Source organism: Adiantum capillus-veneris, chromosome 18 (genome assembly GCF_014529385.1).
Source record: "Adiantum capillus-veneris isolate H3 chromosome 18, ASM1452938v2, whole genome shotgun sequence".
NCBI classification, from domain to species: Eukaryota; Viridiplantae; Streptophyta; class Polypodiopsida; order Polypodiales; family Pteridaceae; genus Adiantum; species Adiantum capillus-veneris.
The window spans coordinates 11,040,794-11,057,482 of NC_140948.1; the positions used below are offsets into that span (position 1 = coordinate 11,040,794).

At 40.7% G+C, this 16,689-nt stretch overlaps 1 pseudogene; it reads right to left on the reverse strand.

Annotated features, from left to right (window-relative positions):
- Positions 1 to 10,560: 10,560 nt before the first annotated feature.
- LOC147435229 (uncharacterized) lies at positions 10,561 to 13,388 on the reverse strand (annotated as a pseudogene).
- Positions 13,389 to 16,689: the final 3,301 nt, after the last annotated feature.

The window sequence follows — 16,689 nt, forward strand, 5'->3', positions numbered from 1 at the left end:
GAGTGGATGGAACAACACAATCAAGTGGCGGACCCAGTCATCGTGTGGAAATAGCTACCGCAATTGAAGATGTAAGAGATGAAGCGTTTGGAAATGTGGTCGACAAGCACATTTCATTGGGCTGGGTGGATTCTCATAGAGCTCCATACGATGGAAAACTTCCACGCTTGCCTCTATGTCGACTTCTTTCAAACCCCGCCATCTGCACGTATGATGACCATGTGGTGGATTTGCACCTCTCCATTGCAAACAAAAGCTACCAACCAACCATGGTAAGATTTATTGTTAGTGACCGGATTCCTGGGGAGGATCACAAGTAATTTTCTTGTCGTGGTTACCCTTCAAGGGATCTTGCAATGTCATATGATTTGGATGAGGAGCTTCGTCAAATCCTTGAGCTTAGTCACATGGTCAAGAGGTACTTTGTGGTTTGGGATGGTAATCATAGATTGGAGGCATGGATGCGGTGGATGAAGGAGAATGACATCCCAATTGAGAAGGCACCAAAGGTAGAGTGCGTTCTAGTTGATTTTCAACCCCATGAGACAACGGAGTTTCTATTGGTTTTGGGAATGATCAATAGGTAAGCCCAACGTTTTTTGTGTGAATGTAAATGCGTCTTATTTTTTGACAATGTAAATTACAATTGAGTGCCTCACACAACTGCTCATGATATTTTCATGATGAGAAAGCTAGGGTTGGCGAACCCTACTTCACTTTTGCAAAAAATTCCCAGAGCGCGTTTGGCATTAAAAAGGGCTTTGAATTTTAGGGGTCCAAACAAGTCAAACTGGACCTATCAAGCATGGCCAGAGTTGTGGGAGATAACCATCTAGGTACGTGAAAATGGTTAATGTTGTATTGTTCTCTTTAGCATTGCTTGAAAGATATATTTGATCTTATGTTGCTACATACAGATATGCATGTAGAACCACGCCACCTTGCACTGCATGCTAGTGTCAAGGAGTTGGCAAAAGCTATTCCAGATGTGTTGTGCAATGACAGGTTAGCCACACTAATTTACAATCAAAGTTATGTCCACAATTTTAGTGCTAACAAAGATTGCATGCACTTCTATGTAGTTACTACGTAGATTCTTGGACTCTCTATCAAGAACAGGGCAGATGAACCCCAGCTTGAGATTGGGTGGCATACGTTTGATGTACATGGCCTTTCCCTTACACACTATGCCACATGCAGCTAGCACGAGTGGGGTTCCTTTATGGAACCAATGGGATAGTGAGCTTGTGGATGTTGCATTCCTTCTGGCAACCGAGTTTCTTTTGGTTGATGGCATTGTTGTGGCGACATGTTGTGCAGAACATCTGTCCATTGTACTTCGAAGGCAAAGGGATCTCGTTTCCAATTGTTGAGCATATTGTACATACGACTGGCGGATTCTAATTGCACGACTATTTAGGACTATTTAGAGGGGGTATGCTATTTTTTGTTTTGATAATGAATAGTAACTTCGATGTTTTCATTTCAAAATACTAATGTTTTACTGTTATTCGTAGGTTGGTACTTTGTTGCTGGTCATTTTTTCACCCCCTAGAACCGGTGAGTGTCAGCTTTTGAGGTATGATCGAGCAGATGGAGAGATTGCAGCAAATGTACGTGGCTTCTCTGCAGATGACGGTATGTTGTGGGAGAAGCTACCAGGTTCAGATTCCACACAGTGGATGCTTGATCGTATGGGCAGGCCTGATCTTATGGGCAGGCCTGATCGTATGGGCAGGCCTGATCGTAGAGGTGTTGAGAGGAGTCCAGCGTTTGCCAGGTGGTAGAAACTTTTGGAAGTTTTTCTTCATGTTCCTATAAAATTATGGGTATAATAAATCTAAAGATTACTTTTTTTTTTTTGTAGATGGATACTAGGTACCTTCACAGACATGGGAGATGCTGTGTTGGATTGTTTTGCAGGAGTGGGGACATTGGCAGCACAATGTTTACTACTACGCAGGCATTGCATCAGTTGTGAGAAGGATTGGGCAGTTTTCAGTGCTTGTCTAGAGCCAGCTTAACGCCTACCTTCCGATTTAGGCTCGACATTGATGTTTCATAGGAGTGTCAGAGCTCAGGTAACTGAGCAACCGAAGCAGGTGATAGAGCAGCTTCATCTGCCGTTGGAGCCACCTTTCCAGACACCACTCAACAGTCAGGGCGGGGCGATAGCAACACTGTATCCCACTTTCACGGCCCCAGTTTTGGCATGGCGTGCAACTGGACTGTCTCTCAGTGCATTCATTGCTTCCACATCTGACGCCTTTCCCGGAGTTGATTCATTGCCTCTTTCACTACCTATAGCCCCCCCCCACATATAGTTCGTACCCTCTGCCATTTGGAGGAGTTCCCCCACCATTTGGTGCACTGCCCCCGTTGGCACGACCTTTGTTTCCTCCCAAAGCATATGGCCCCCCACCGCCCTTCTTTCATCCCCCTCACCCATGATGTATCCCCCCCCATATGTATTTACTTTTGATGCAATGGAACACATAGATTTGGGGTTTGCTATATGAAATAGACCATAACTGTTTGTAAGGAACTTCTGTTTGTCTTATTAATAGTGTATTGAATGCATCCATGGTGTTTTTTGTTTGAATGTAAGTTGGCCGTGAAACAACAATCAAATTTTAGTTGGAGAGAGAGAGAGAGAGAGAGAGAGAGAGAGAGAGAGAGAGAGAGAGAGAGAGTGGAAACAAAAGAGAGAGAGAGAGAGATGGGTAGATTATCCCTTCTTTTGGGAATCCGCTCGCCCGATTCTTAAAAAGCGCTAGCGCCAAAAATTTCACCCTAGGACCATGTACATACTTCTCCATCCAAGAAGAAGCTACCAATTCAGAGAGGCAAGACTTCCAACGAGCCTATTGATGTAGGATCACTTGATGACTGCTCTGAATGGCCCTTGAGTTCTATGTCTCATATGGACACTTGCGTTTGGAAAAGACGGGGAACAAAATCTGCCCTTTGTCTCCGACACGGAGCAACCGAGCACTTTACAGGTATGATTTAGATAGATACATTTTCAGATTTTTTGGCTTTCTTGTGCATGACAATCATTACATTGCTGGTTGTGACCTATTTGCACTAGATTCTCTTCGCATATACCCATCATATTCAGCTCCATTCAATTTGGAATACACGTGGACATGGATGATGAGGTGTTGCGGTTCATACTAATTAATGAAGCCTCAACAAAGACAATGAGTTTATTTACAATGTAATCTTTTGATGTTGATCCTTTCTTGTGTTTCTATGTATAAGTACAAGGATTTAGAAGCATAACTTGTGTTTCTTAATAGGTGGATGGAGCACACTATAGCACCACCAGATGTGCTAAATCGAGTTACGTTTGTCGATTCCATGTGGGTTCCAGTGGCAGAAGCAAGTTTAGGCAAGTATGATGGCATACATGTTATGAAAAACTTCTTTGGAGAGAAGGACATAAGCCATTGTGTGCTAACCATTTTTTCGATTGTTATAAGGTCATGCAATGTTGCATATGTTACCTTTCCCTAATGTGAGCAATGCCCTAAAATTTGTTTTCTTGTTTTACCGCAGAAAGCATTGGACTTTATGTGTGATGTACCTTTCCAAACAAATGAAGATAACGGGTCTAGGTGGAAGAAAGCACCATATTCTCTTTTATGATTCGCTCAGCTGTAGTGATCCGATGGATGTTATACCTTTCTTGCACATGTACTAGCATAATTGTGTATTTGGAGTCTGGATGTCAGCTATGTCTTGCACTCTTACATATGATTCATGTAGGGCTATGGAGGCACTGGGCCATGGAGCAAGCAATCCAACAGTGAAACGTGCATTGCTCGAGCCATGTAGTGAGTTTGAGATTAAAGTGCTACAAGTATGATTTAGGTGTGCTCTTGTGGCTGCTTAAAAATATGGATGTCCCTGATCATGTCATGGATTTGATGCAGGGCCCGCATTAACCGAATGGGATTGACTATGGGTTTTATGTCATGGTGGCCATTAGATATATAATATCCTCTTTCCTTGGAGAGAAGAGCAAGGGATGGGTATGGTTCCATAACTCCTATGTGCTTGTCCATGTCTCTTCTATGTGCTCTTGTGACGATTGTTTATGTGTTACAGGTAAGAAAGAAATGGTTTAACCATGATGACATATTGATGCTGAGGAAAAATTTCCATGAATGGTGTCTTGAGGTTGTGGCAAAAGACTAAGTTTACGTTTTGTTTCTTGTTTTGTTGCTGGGAATGCTTATCGAAAAGTGCATTGCCTTGGTATAGGCAAGTTACTTATGAGGCAAAATCTCCATGGATGGTGTCTTGAAGTTGACTAGCACTCTATGTAAACGGTATTATGAGATTGGGACATGGCAATGTGATATTACTATTACCCAAATTTGCTTGAGTCTTTGCTCGACTCTTTACCCAATCTATGTAAATGTTATCGTGAAAAATTGGGACATGACAAGGTGATATTACCTAATCTATGTAAACGGCATTATGGTAATGACACTTGAGTCTCTTTTCAGGTTTACTGTGAGATCTACGGTGTGTTTAAGTTTATGGCGAGTTCAAGTTTATCGCGATGTCAAAGTGGTGAATAGTAGTGTGATGTGTATAATTATTATGGTGAGGGTTAGGGTGTATCCAACAGGTTTATGGCAAGTGGTATGCATGAGGCTACTGCCTCTTATGTGTGGTGAAGTGTATAATTATTATGGCGAGTGTATCCAACAACAGGTTTATGGAAAGTGGTATGCATGAGGCTGCTGCCTCTTATGTGTGGTGAAGTGTCGATGAGGTTATTTCTGATTTATGGCATTATGGGGTTGAAGTTTGAATGATGTCATATGATGTCTACTTTAAGCAAGTTTTGCAAGTGTCACAGGTTAAACGGTTCACTTGGTTAGCTTTGCAAACTGTAAGGGTGTATTTTTTGGAGTTGCTCTGTAGGGTTTATGGCGAGGTCCAAGTTGTTTGTGTTCATTCAATTATCGCAAGGTTATGGAAGTTCTGGTTTATATGGCGAGGTCCATGAAAGTTTAATGTGAAGTCCATTGTTTATGTCTATGGGTTTTATGGAAGGTCCAGGTTTAATGTGAGTGTCTATGTCTAGTTGGGTTTTATGGCAGTCTAGGTTTATCGCCACTTCGGTCCATATAAGTTCCATATGGGTTCAGGTTTTATGGCGAGGTCAAGGTTTAAAGCGCTAGGTTTATGGCGAGGTTCAAGTTTTATGGTCGGGGTTTAATGCGAGTCCATGTCTATGTGTCTGGGTTTTTATGGCAATCAGATTTATCGTGAGCTCGGTCCATGTTTATGTTCAGGTTTCATGGAAGTCCAGGTTTATTGCAAACTCGGTCCCTGGTTTTTATGGCGAGGTCGAGGTTTATTGCGAGTCCACGTTTATGTTCCAGGTTTTATGGCAAGGTTGAGGTTTAATACAAGTCCATGTTTATGTTTGAGCTCGGTCTATCTATATATGGCGAGGTTTTAATGCGAGTCTATGTCTTATGGCAGTCCGGGTTTATAGCGCGGTCCATGTTTAATGTTAGTGCGAGTTCGGTCCGAGCATATATATGTTTATGTTCCAGATTTATGGCTCGGTCTTGTTTAAGGCGAGTTGGAAATCCAGGTTTATTACGAGCTCTCGGTCTATATATGGGGAGGTTTTAATACCAGTCCATGTCTTATGGCAGTTCAGGTTTATGGCGGTCCATGTTTATGTCTGGTTATTATGGCAGTCCAGGTTTAGTATTAGTGCGAGCTCGGTTGTTCCATATGGGTTTATGTTCCATGTCAAGGTTTTAATGCGAGTCCATATGGGTTTTATGGCGGTTTATTTGTTGCGAGCTCGGTCCATGGATGTTTATGTTCTAGGTTATTATGGCGAGTCGAGGTTTAATGCGAGTCCATGTTTATGTGTGGGTTCATATATATGGCAGTCTAGGTTTAGTGTTAGTGCGAGCTCGATCGGTCCATATGGGTTTTATGGCGGTCTATTTGCGAGCTCGGTCCATGTTTAGGGTTTATGTTCCAGATTTATGGCTCGGTCTTGTTTAATGTGAGTCCATGTTTATGTGGGGTATAATTATATGGAAGTCTAGGTTTATTTGTGAGCTCGATATCCATATGGGTTTATGTTCTAGGTTGAGGTTTTAATGCGAGTCCATGTCTTATGGAAGTCCAGGTTTAGTGTTAGTGTGAGCTCGATCCATGTTTTTTATGGCAGTCCAGGTTTAGTGTGAGGTGCGGCACTAGCTCCTAGTATGATGTTGCTGGTGGTGATGGTAATAAGGATACACATGAATAATATATGAGGTGTTCGAGCATGTGTACAATTGTCACTTTAGCTAATTAATAATTAATAGATTGATAATAAAGATAAATTTTCTTAGCCTTGATTTGTAAGTCAAAATTTTTAGCAAATCCTTAACTAACAAAACTCAAAACTACACGGGCCACTTTAAAAGGAATAATGGTGGAGGAAAAAATGAGAGAGACGCATCGATTGTGAGCTAACAGATAGGCGACAGAGAGTCGACCCAAATTTATAAATTTTCTTTGAATTTGCAAACCATTTCCATTCCATGTCATTATGTCCAGGTACCTAGATATGGTAGTCCAGGTTATGCTCGGCCCATATTTATGTTCAGGTCAAGGTTTATTGCGAGGTGTTTATTGGACGTCCAGGTTTTATGGCTTGGGTCCAGCTAGGTTTTTATGGCAGTCCAGGTATAATTATAGAAAGTTATGCGAGTCCACGGTGCGAGGTCCTGGAGGATTATGGCAAATTACTGCATTTTTCTTGAGTCCAGGTACATTTGAAGTATGCATTCCAAGCAACAACAATAAAACGTTAGCCATGGTTGATTAATTGTATGCATAAACTTGCTCTTGAGGACCTTGTATAAACAAGCAACAACAATAAAACTCAGTCATGAATGGTTGATTGTATCCATAAACTCTCGAGGACCTTGTATAAACAAGCAACAATAATAAAACCTCAGTCATTCATGGTTGATTGTATCCATAAACCTACTCTCAATCCATAAAGTCTTGAGGACCTTGTATATAAACAAGCAACAACAATAAAACCTCAGTCATGCATGGTTGATAGTATCCATAAACTTGCTCTCAATCCATAAACTCTCGAGGACATTGTATAAACAAGCAACAATAATAAAACCTCAGTCATGCATGGTTGATTGTATCCATAAACCTGCTCTCAATCCATAAAGTCTTGAGGACCTTGTATATAAACAAGCAACAACAATAAAATCTCAATCATGCATGGTTGATTGTATCCATAAACCTGCTCTCAATCCATAAAATCTCAAGGACCTTGTATATAAACAAGCAACAACAATAAAACCTCAGTCATGCATCGTTGGTTGTATCCATAAACCCGCTCTCAAGAGCCTTGTATAAACCCACACAATGGCAATGCATAAACTTGACAAGGGGCTCCCTCATAGCCCAACACAAATTCTTGTAGAAAAAATAAAAACCAGTGAGAAGAAACAAGACCACCACGATCACCCGCACACAAACAAGGCTAGTTTGTATATACATGCCGCAATGACTGAAAATGCCTATATGGCTAATGCACAACACTCCCATATACACATAGTGCTTGCATGTCTTGGCTTTGTAATGCAAATACAACTCTTGGATTTGTGATGCAAATCCAACCAAGAGCCAAGCTTCAATGCATGCTCATCTCCTCTACCATGCTAATTACTAAGCTAAGCTATGCTAATACGAGTGATTATGTGAGGAGATGTACATCTTTCTCATAAGAATACTCCTTCTTCCTCTCAATCTACTCTCATACCCCGCTAGCTCTCACCATCTTCGAAGGTGTGTGAGGTCTTGGGTCTGAGACCGGAGACAATTGATGTTGTGGTCGATAAGTGTTTTGCTTGGTGCATGAAGCTTTCATCTTCATTGCACTAGCTAGTCTTGAAGGAACACAAAGAATTGTATTGTACAATGTCTCTCTTGATGGGAGAAACCATAATACAAAGCCTTTTGGAGGGGGGACCGGCTCCATGTAAATCCGGTCCTCAACTGTTGTCAATAGCTTAATTTCTCTCTCTTTTGAAAGTATTGTTCATGCTATCTAACTAGGTGTTATGCTTTTTGTTGCTCTCTCCACCCAAGCACTCTTGTAATTCTCATTAGGAATCTATTCTAATGAAAGGCCCACTATGTTCATGCTAATTTCCGCTACACACAAGTTTTTAGTCCATTAAATGTTACATTGGTATCATAGCACAATGTTTCTCTTTTCTTGCTCAAGAAGGGAGTTCCTCAAGCTAGCTATAAATGGTTGGTATTATTAATTGCATGTGAGTAAGTAGAATAGAGATTTTTCAGCCTTGCAGTGCGCCTGCCTTTGTGCAGTGAACGGGGCATCACCGTCGAGAGCTATGGTCTTAATAGTGGATTCCTACGGGACTTGCCTACGGCTTAACCACTATTGAGCTATTAGAAGCTTGATAGGAGCCTGTGCTGTTTTGGTGTTGAACGACCCTCTCTTCTATTCCTTGCAATTAATGGTATTTGAGCCACGGGTACAGTAGCTTGAGTGCTTTCTCTAAAGGGGTAAATAGGAATAGAAACTAGGGCTTGAAGTGCCAAAGTACACCTAAAAAGTTTACACCTAAAAGTTGTTAGAATGGCTGACAATAGTAAAGAGAGTGAAATTAATGTTGATAGCTTTGATTTTGCTAATGAGCAAGCTTCTAATGATGCCCCGATGATGGTAATGTCATAATAATCAATATCTAATTCTCCTAAATGATTTTCTCATGTTAAATTGATCCTTTAATATGGGGAAGTGCCAGGGGAGAAAAAGCTAGAATATTGGTTAAGCTAGCAGACCGGCCACAATAGGGATCCAAAGGGGGGGCCATCTACAAAAGAGCCATGTGCAATAATGGGCTTAAAAGACCCTAAGGTTCAGCCCATTAAGACTTCCAAAATGCTAAGGTTCCAAAATTCAAAGGTTGTGTCCAAAGGTCAAACTTTGGGAAAATTGGATGCTTTGTGTGTGCCCCAAAAGTCTTTAGCAATCCCTACATAGGAGGGGGCGAGCCTTGCTTTTAGGGGATGAGAGAGAAAGTCACACACACACACACACAAGCTCCCTTTACACAAAGGGAATGAGGGACACATGTCAACTCCCTAGCGCAGATGCCCACAAGGTGTACCCAATTCCTATTGGATGGCCTTGGAGGTGGACCAATGAGAATTAGGCTAGAGTAAATCTAGTTTAATTAATTTAAAAACACTTAATAAAAGAACCAATGAGAATTAAGCCCTCTAGAAGACTATTGGACAATCTCCCAAGGGGTCCAATGAGCACTCAGTAGCCCAATGGCTTGCCTGATTCCTATTGGCCAGGAGGCAAAGGGGTCCAATGAGAGTTTAGTTCAATTATCAAATTACCTAAAGCTCTCACAAAAGGGGAAAGGGGGACACATGTCAGAAGGCTATCACTTATGCTGCTTAATTGTCATTGGCTAGCCCTAGGGAGGTCCAATGAGAGGGTAGCATGAGCAAATAGCAAGAGGGGTCGACCAAGAGAGAGAGAGGGGGACTGATTTTTGCAAGGCATTATCACACACACACTCACACAATCTCATGTGTGAAGTAAAGAAGACTCTCTCTCCTTCTCAAGCTTTAATGGAAAGCTTATCACCTTCTCCAAGCTTGTGAGAAGGGAGGCCTACACCAACAACTCTTGGCTTTGTGATGCAAATCCAACCAAGAGCCAAGCTTCAATGCATGCTCATCTCCTCTACCATGCTAATTACTAAGCTAAGCTATGCTAATACGAGTGATTATGTGAGGAGATGTACATCTTTCTCGTAAGAATACTCCTTCTTCCTCTCAATCTACTCTCATACCCCGCTAGCTCTCACCATCTTCGAAGGTGTGTGAGGTCTTGGGTCTGAGACCGGAGACAATTAATGTTGTGGTCGATAAGTGTTTTGCTTGGTGCATGAAGTTTTCATCTTCATTGCACTAGCTAGTCTTGAAGGAACACAAAGAATTGTATTGTACAATGTCTCTCTTGATGGGAGAAACCATAATACAAAGCCTTTTGGAGGGGGGACCGGATCCATGTAAATCTGGTCCTAAACTGTTGTCAATAGCTTAATTTCTCTCTCTTTTGAAAGTATTGTTCATGCTATCTAACTAGGTGGTATGCTTTTTGTTGCTCTCTCCACCCAAGCACTCTTGTAATTCTCATTAGGAATCTATTCTAATGAAAGGCCCACTATGTTCATGCTAATTTCCGCTATACACAAGTTTTTAGGCCATTAAATGTTACATCTCTAAACTCCTTAATACAAGAAACTATCTCCGTATCAACCTTGTCCATATCTTGCTCAAAGCTATGCATGTCAACACCCAATTCTGCGCCATCACAACCACTCTCTACCTCCACAGCCTGAGGACATTCTTGCATTCCATTGTTTGTAGGAAGCTCAACCATTTCATGCAAACTATCCACAATAGGCAAAATTGCATGTAGCATCGGAAAATGGCTTTGTAGTATTAGGCGCAATCCGTATAGATGCTTGCATTGGGAGGACCAATCTGGGCAATCACAATAGGAGGACTGATACCAATTGTTCAAAGACATTCTCTAAATCTTGAATAGCAATGTAGATTTGTTCACCGCATGAAGAGTAGATGGGTTAGACTCATATCACTTAAATAACTTGTCCCAACCAGCTAGTGCTTTGGTTGCACTCTTGCTTGAGCCATACACAACAAAACGTTCAGAGTCCACTATTGACATACACACAATGAAGTTGTTTAGGAAAAGTAGGTGATATAAAAATGAAAGGAGAATGATTAATGCTCACCTAGCTCTTGCTTCTGCTTGAAGAACTCCAATAGAGTTCCTCGCATCCAGGTTCCACTCCTTGCATCACCAACAAGTGCATGCAATAGGTCAAGCACCGACCTACTTATCCTTGCATCCAACAAAGTGTACTTGATGTAATGCCATAATCTCTCCACCAGATTTTTATTTTCCACATTGCCATGGAGAAATAAGCGCCCAAACTTTGGCCAACACTCATGCCATATACATGATTTTGAGCACCATCCGTTGGATACATAAAGTTGAATATTTGCATGCTCGGAGTAGTCCAATAAGAGTTTCTGAAAGCGAGCTTCAAAATCATCCTCACACTTTGAATGCATAAGGTTGCACATCGTACAATATACTTGATCTTGCAAGTCTTTTGGCAGTTGGGGCAAAATATTCTCTACCCAAGCCTTCTTGGCATGAAACCAGTAGTGTAGGACATGGCATGCAACTTGCACTCGACACCCTCTGTTGAATTAAGCCCAACAAGCATCATCATCCCTAATGGCTCTCAAGATAACATTCAGCTCTTGAGGGCCCTGATCTATTATAATTACATTTGGCCGTATGCTACCCATCCTTGAAAATATTATGCGGATGGTCAATTCAAGGGCAATGCTCTCCTGACATGTCCTAGGGTCACATGTGTACATCATCAACCACACAGGCAATCCAATCCCAGCTTGATTAGGAAAAATGGCTGCATATAATGGCAACCCATACACATTTGTCTTGAATGTGTTGTCCATAGCCCATGCGTTATGTCGTGAGAAGCGAATACACATCTCCAGCATCCAACTATCTTGAATGATGATAACAAATGGCTTTTGGATGTCTTGCAATGCATTTGGATTGTATGGCTGGACATATGCAACCTTTCAAAAGCAGCAAACATCTACATAAGGATGCAAGGACAACATATAAAAGTGAAAATGAAACTATTGCTGTAAAAGAAGCTACCTTCCCATCGGCTTGTAACTTCAAAGCCTCCATATACATCCCTGACCAATCATTTTTTGATGCTTGACCTAAAAAAAAATCTTAGGTCAAGAAAATGCTATATAGGTTGAGAGCATAAGCAATGAAAAGTACTACCTTGAAGTCGCAAGCTATATGCGAGCTGCCAGACCTCCTTTGGGATCATGAAGAATCGGAAAGTCACGCAATCTACTGGAGACACTTGTTGCATGTGGAAGTTTTGTTTTGAGACAGACATTTTGGCAACGTGGCGAGATGTACCCACATCAAAGTAATCTTCCATGCAACAGTGAAGCACTCGTGGGTAAACTGGTAGATAGTATAAGTCAAGCCAAGAGCCAAGAACATGGCCATGATGCTGGGCATGTAGAACAATAGTGACTTCATCAACTTCTTCTTTAAATTGCACTAGTGCCTTGAAAGGACAACCACATTTCTTTGTTTTTCTCTCTCTACGCTTGTCTCCTCCACAATGCCTTCTTGAACCACCACGATGACAAACGTAGATGTCCTCTACCTTACCAAAACTTACTTGGGATGATCTTATCTTGACAAGTCTCACCTTATGCTTAAGTGCAATACTCTCTAGCGCATCATTCACGTGGGCTTTATCTTTGTTAAAATTTTCTCACTTGGGTTATTCTCATCAACATTCAACTTTCCTTCAACCTTATTTGACATAAGCAATTGGGGAGGGAGTTTTGACATAAGAAATTGGGGAGGGAGTGTTGGATCCTTGCTACACACTTTGCAAGATCTAATCAAGTCTCTGATAAAGGAAATAGGCATACCATGCTTTCTCACATCTGTACACCATTCTGATTTGACAATATCAATACTTTTTTACATGCCAAGGTGAGCCCGTTGCGGATCAATGTGACATTCTTCTATGATAGCTGCCCATTGCTCAATTGGTGCAATTGCCAGGAGAGGCATCTTCAAGAAGAGCTTGGCTGATCCATCATGTTCGGGTCCTCAAATACATAGATTGTCCTTCATCCTGTTCATCTCTTTATGTCATGGACACCTACTTCTCGAAGTGTAGCCAAACTTGGGTTGCAAATCCCCTTCGTATATTGAAGCATTATGTCGTAGCTTGCTCGAACAAAACTAAAGAAGTGGTAAGAAAGATGCAAGGATGGATCAAGAGACGGGATCCTAGGTTTGACCATGTGGATTGAGTCCCCATTTGAGGCCCCACATGGTTGCTTTTGAGGGAATTGGGCTCCAGCTTTTGGATGGTCGGCACTGCTTGAGTTCCCTTCATTCAGCCAACCAGTATTAAAACCCAACAAATCCTCAAAATCCTGGCTTGAATCTGATTCAAATTTGCTGCTCACCTCTATACCCTCATTCAAATCAGGTATAGGCCCATCCATTTTCCTCTTCAGGCTTCTTCTTCCTGCCAGTTACCCTTCATGGCTTCTTCTTCCTGCTAGGTCACATTGAGATCGATGTTGTAAGCATCTTTGATCCTCTCTTTGCCTTGCATTACCTCCTCTTCCACCCAACCTCCATTCAGGTCCATCCTCTCCCCCTTTCTTGCCAGTTAACCTCCAAGACCACCCAAAAACCGAATTTGAATTCTCCTGCATGCCAGTCGTTTTCCCACGCGCTAGCGTGGATCCCTTTCTCCCTTTTGACCCCGCCACATGGGCATGCCTGTCCGGGTTTAGTTTTTGCTGAGGTGGACCAACAGGCGGGCATGCCTGTCTGGGTTTAGTTATTGTTGAGGTGGATCTCTAGGCCAGCACGCTGTCCGGGTTTTAGTTTTCAAGTAACGGACGCTCCAGATCCCCCCGATAGCCATGCGCCCACTTCTCACCCCTTGATCCCATTGCCACCCCGCATTAAAGGTTGGGTGTTACTTAGTCCTGAGGGTAGATATGGAAACTGAGGTTAATAATGGTACACAATAATAATTTAGGTTAATAATGGTGCACAAACTGAGGTTAATAATGGTGCACAATAATAATTTAGATCCTCCAAAGTACAAGTTTTCTCTCCACTAAATTAGTCAAGTGTCTACCCACGACACTAAGTAGCACATAGCATTAAAAGGGGGGGGGGGGGGGGTTAAGGAAACCCGGATTAAACCCGGATGCGTGGGAATTCGAGGAAAAATGGGAGCAAGTCAACGCAAAAAAATGAGTCGGACGTCGACGCAATTTGAACCCAAGGCCTCGTCGCCCAGATTAAGACGCATGAGCTAACCATATCACCCGCTCGCACATGTTGTTACCATGGCCCGTTTTAATTGGGTTTTATTATTAAAACATAGGCACTGCGCGAGTTTAGTATGTGGTCGGGTTTAGCTTTTAATTGTACATCTACGGCTGTAATCTCCCCGATTTCTGTGCGCGCACTTCTCTACCCTCGATCCCCTTACCCCCCCCTTTAATGCTATGTGTTATTTAGTCCTGAGGAGTGCCTTCCTTGGGTTTCAACTTTGGTAGAGGGACCCTCATAAGGAGGCAGACACACGAGCGAGGGTAACTATTTTTGAGATACCCCCTCCTTCCTTCTCTAGCTGCACCTCAAAGGGCCTAATTACGCGCTGTAGAAAATGGTCTATTTGTGGCCATCAACGTCCAAGCCTCCAGTCCCATGCTCCCTACAAAAAAGGCCTCAAAGTAGGTGATTGGACGTGGCTTAAGTATTCATTTCACGCTTGCACTTTTCCCATTGTGGTTTGTGTGACAATGAGTAGATTTTAGTAGAATTTTTGATTTGTTTTAGATGGTTTTCACATCTTTTGAGAGAACCTTGTCTAATAAAAAAAGTGATGCACTGCTTTTAAGGGTAGAATTAAGAAAGGGTGGAGAAAAAGAGGACCACCAGAAACTCTAGAAAATGTCTGGCCAATCACATAAATGTGCACATTTGTGTAGCGTGATAACATGTTAAAAGAGGTGCAGTCACAAATTCAAATGTTACCCCCCTTGGCTTCACGTGTTACCTCCCCTTGGCTTCACGTGTGAATATGCAAGACTTGACATTCAATGTCACATTACCTTTTTGGCTTTTTGAAAGAAACCCTTAATGTCGGCCTGGGTTAGGGGGGCTTTCATAGGTTTTAGTGCATGATAAACACTTACCTTTCATTTCATATTCTGTGTTTACTTATTCTATTGTTTTAGAATACTATGCAACTTTTACTTTTTCTTCATACTTGAAAATGACTTTAGAGATCAAAACATTAAACAAAATATTTATAGGAGTTTGATCTTACGATGCAGTCTTTGAGAAAATCCTTTTTGTTTAAGTGACAAGTTTCCTCTTTATACAAATACAAAATGAAAATACTAGTGGAATATTTTAAATTTGTAAAATAGTCGAACTATTTTCTAATATATTTTATCGGGTTTTTCTCATTTGTCATCCTTTGCAATCGGCTAATCTCGATTTTCAATCGGCTCAAGCCTAAGCTCAGACATATCTTTCTCAAACACTAAGGTATTGATAAACAATTCTCTCATTTGAGGATTTCAAAAAAATCACTTCACTAAATTATTAATTATTTTCTATGCTTGTTTGAAAACATTAAAATATTTTTTTTATTTTGATTTTTAATGCGTCTTTTTATTTTACTTCCTTTTTGTTTATTTTTGTTTCAAAATATTAATGTGCAATGTACACCATTTACCTTATTATTGGGATCCTTTCATAATATATAATCCATTTGCGAGTAGCGAATATCGACTAGAAGAACATAAAAAAATGGCCTGATTGATACTTACTTTAAATGTTATTTAAATTTTATTTGTTTTCTCTCACATAAGGCTAGCCTTATGTAGACCATAATGAACTTTCACATTGTTTTTTTGGGACTCAAGGCCATTGTAAAAGGGTTACATTTTGGGTGCAAATGTTGACCATTGGTTAAAAAGCTTGTTGATTAGTCATACATAGCAACAAACTATCCTTTTTGGCTTTCTAAAAGAAGCCTTAGAGATGTGTTGGGTTATGATACTTTCAATGTTTTCAGTGATCATTGAGAGTTACCTTAAATGTAACTTTGGTTTTAAAGTATTAAATGGATACTTTTATTTCATCTTAGTTCTAGTAAGTTCGATACTACATACATAACATGCACACACACACACACACACACACACACACACACACACACATATATTAATGAGAAAATCATAATAAAAAGCAAAAAAACCGATGCAATGATGTCAAAACTTAGCTCAAAAATCTTACAAATTTCAAAAAAATTACTAGTATATTTGGTTTGCTTCTTTGCGAGGAGGACATTCAATCGCTTAATAAAGAGACATTCTTGAATAGTGCTTCACCTTATATAATTCTAGTTAAACTCAACCTAAAGATTTTATTACTTTCTTGTTTTAAAAAGGTGTCTTGTTTCTTTCATTTGTTATTTCACCTTTCATTTCACAACTTCACATAGCTTTACATTTCTTGCATTTTATAGTTTGATTCCAATTAGTGTGAACATTCAAGAAAGTCTCTTTTATTAAGCAGCTGCTGATCGAATTTTCTCCTCACAAAAGAAAAAATTAGAAATACTAGCAGAAATTTTGAGATTTGCAAAATGTTTGGATGATTTCCTTACATATTTCATCCGTTTTTCTTTCGTTTACCATGGTTTGCAGCTAGCTAGTCTCGATTTTGAATCGGCTCAAAACTAAGCTAATGCAATGCTTTCCCAAACATTGATACCACTTTAAACAATTCTATGACTTTCTTATTGTTTTTGAAAACCATCCTTACCCTTTCACTTTTTTATTTCACATTTTATTCCACATTCTCACATGGCTTGACTTTTCTTACATTCTATAACTTAATTTTAGTCAACATTA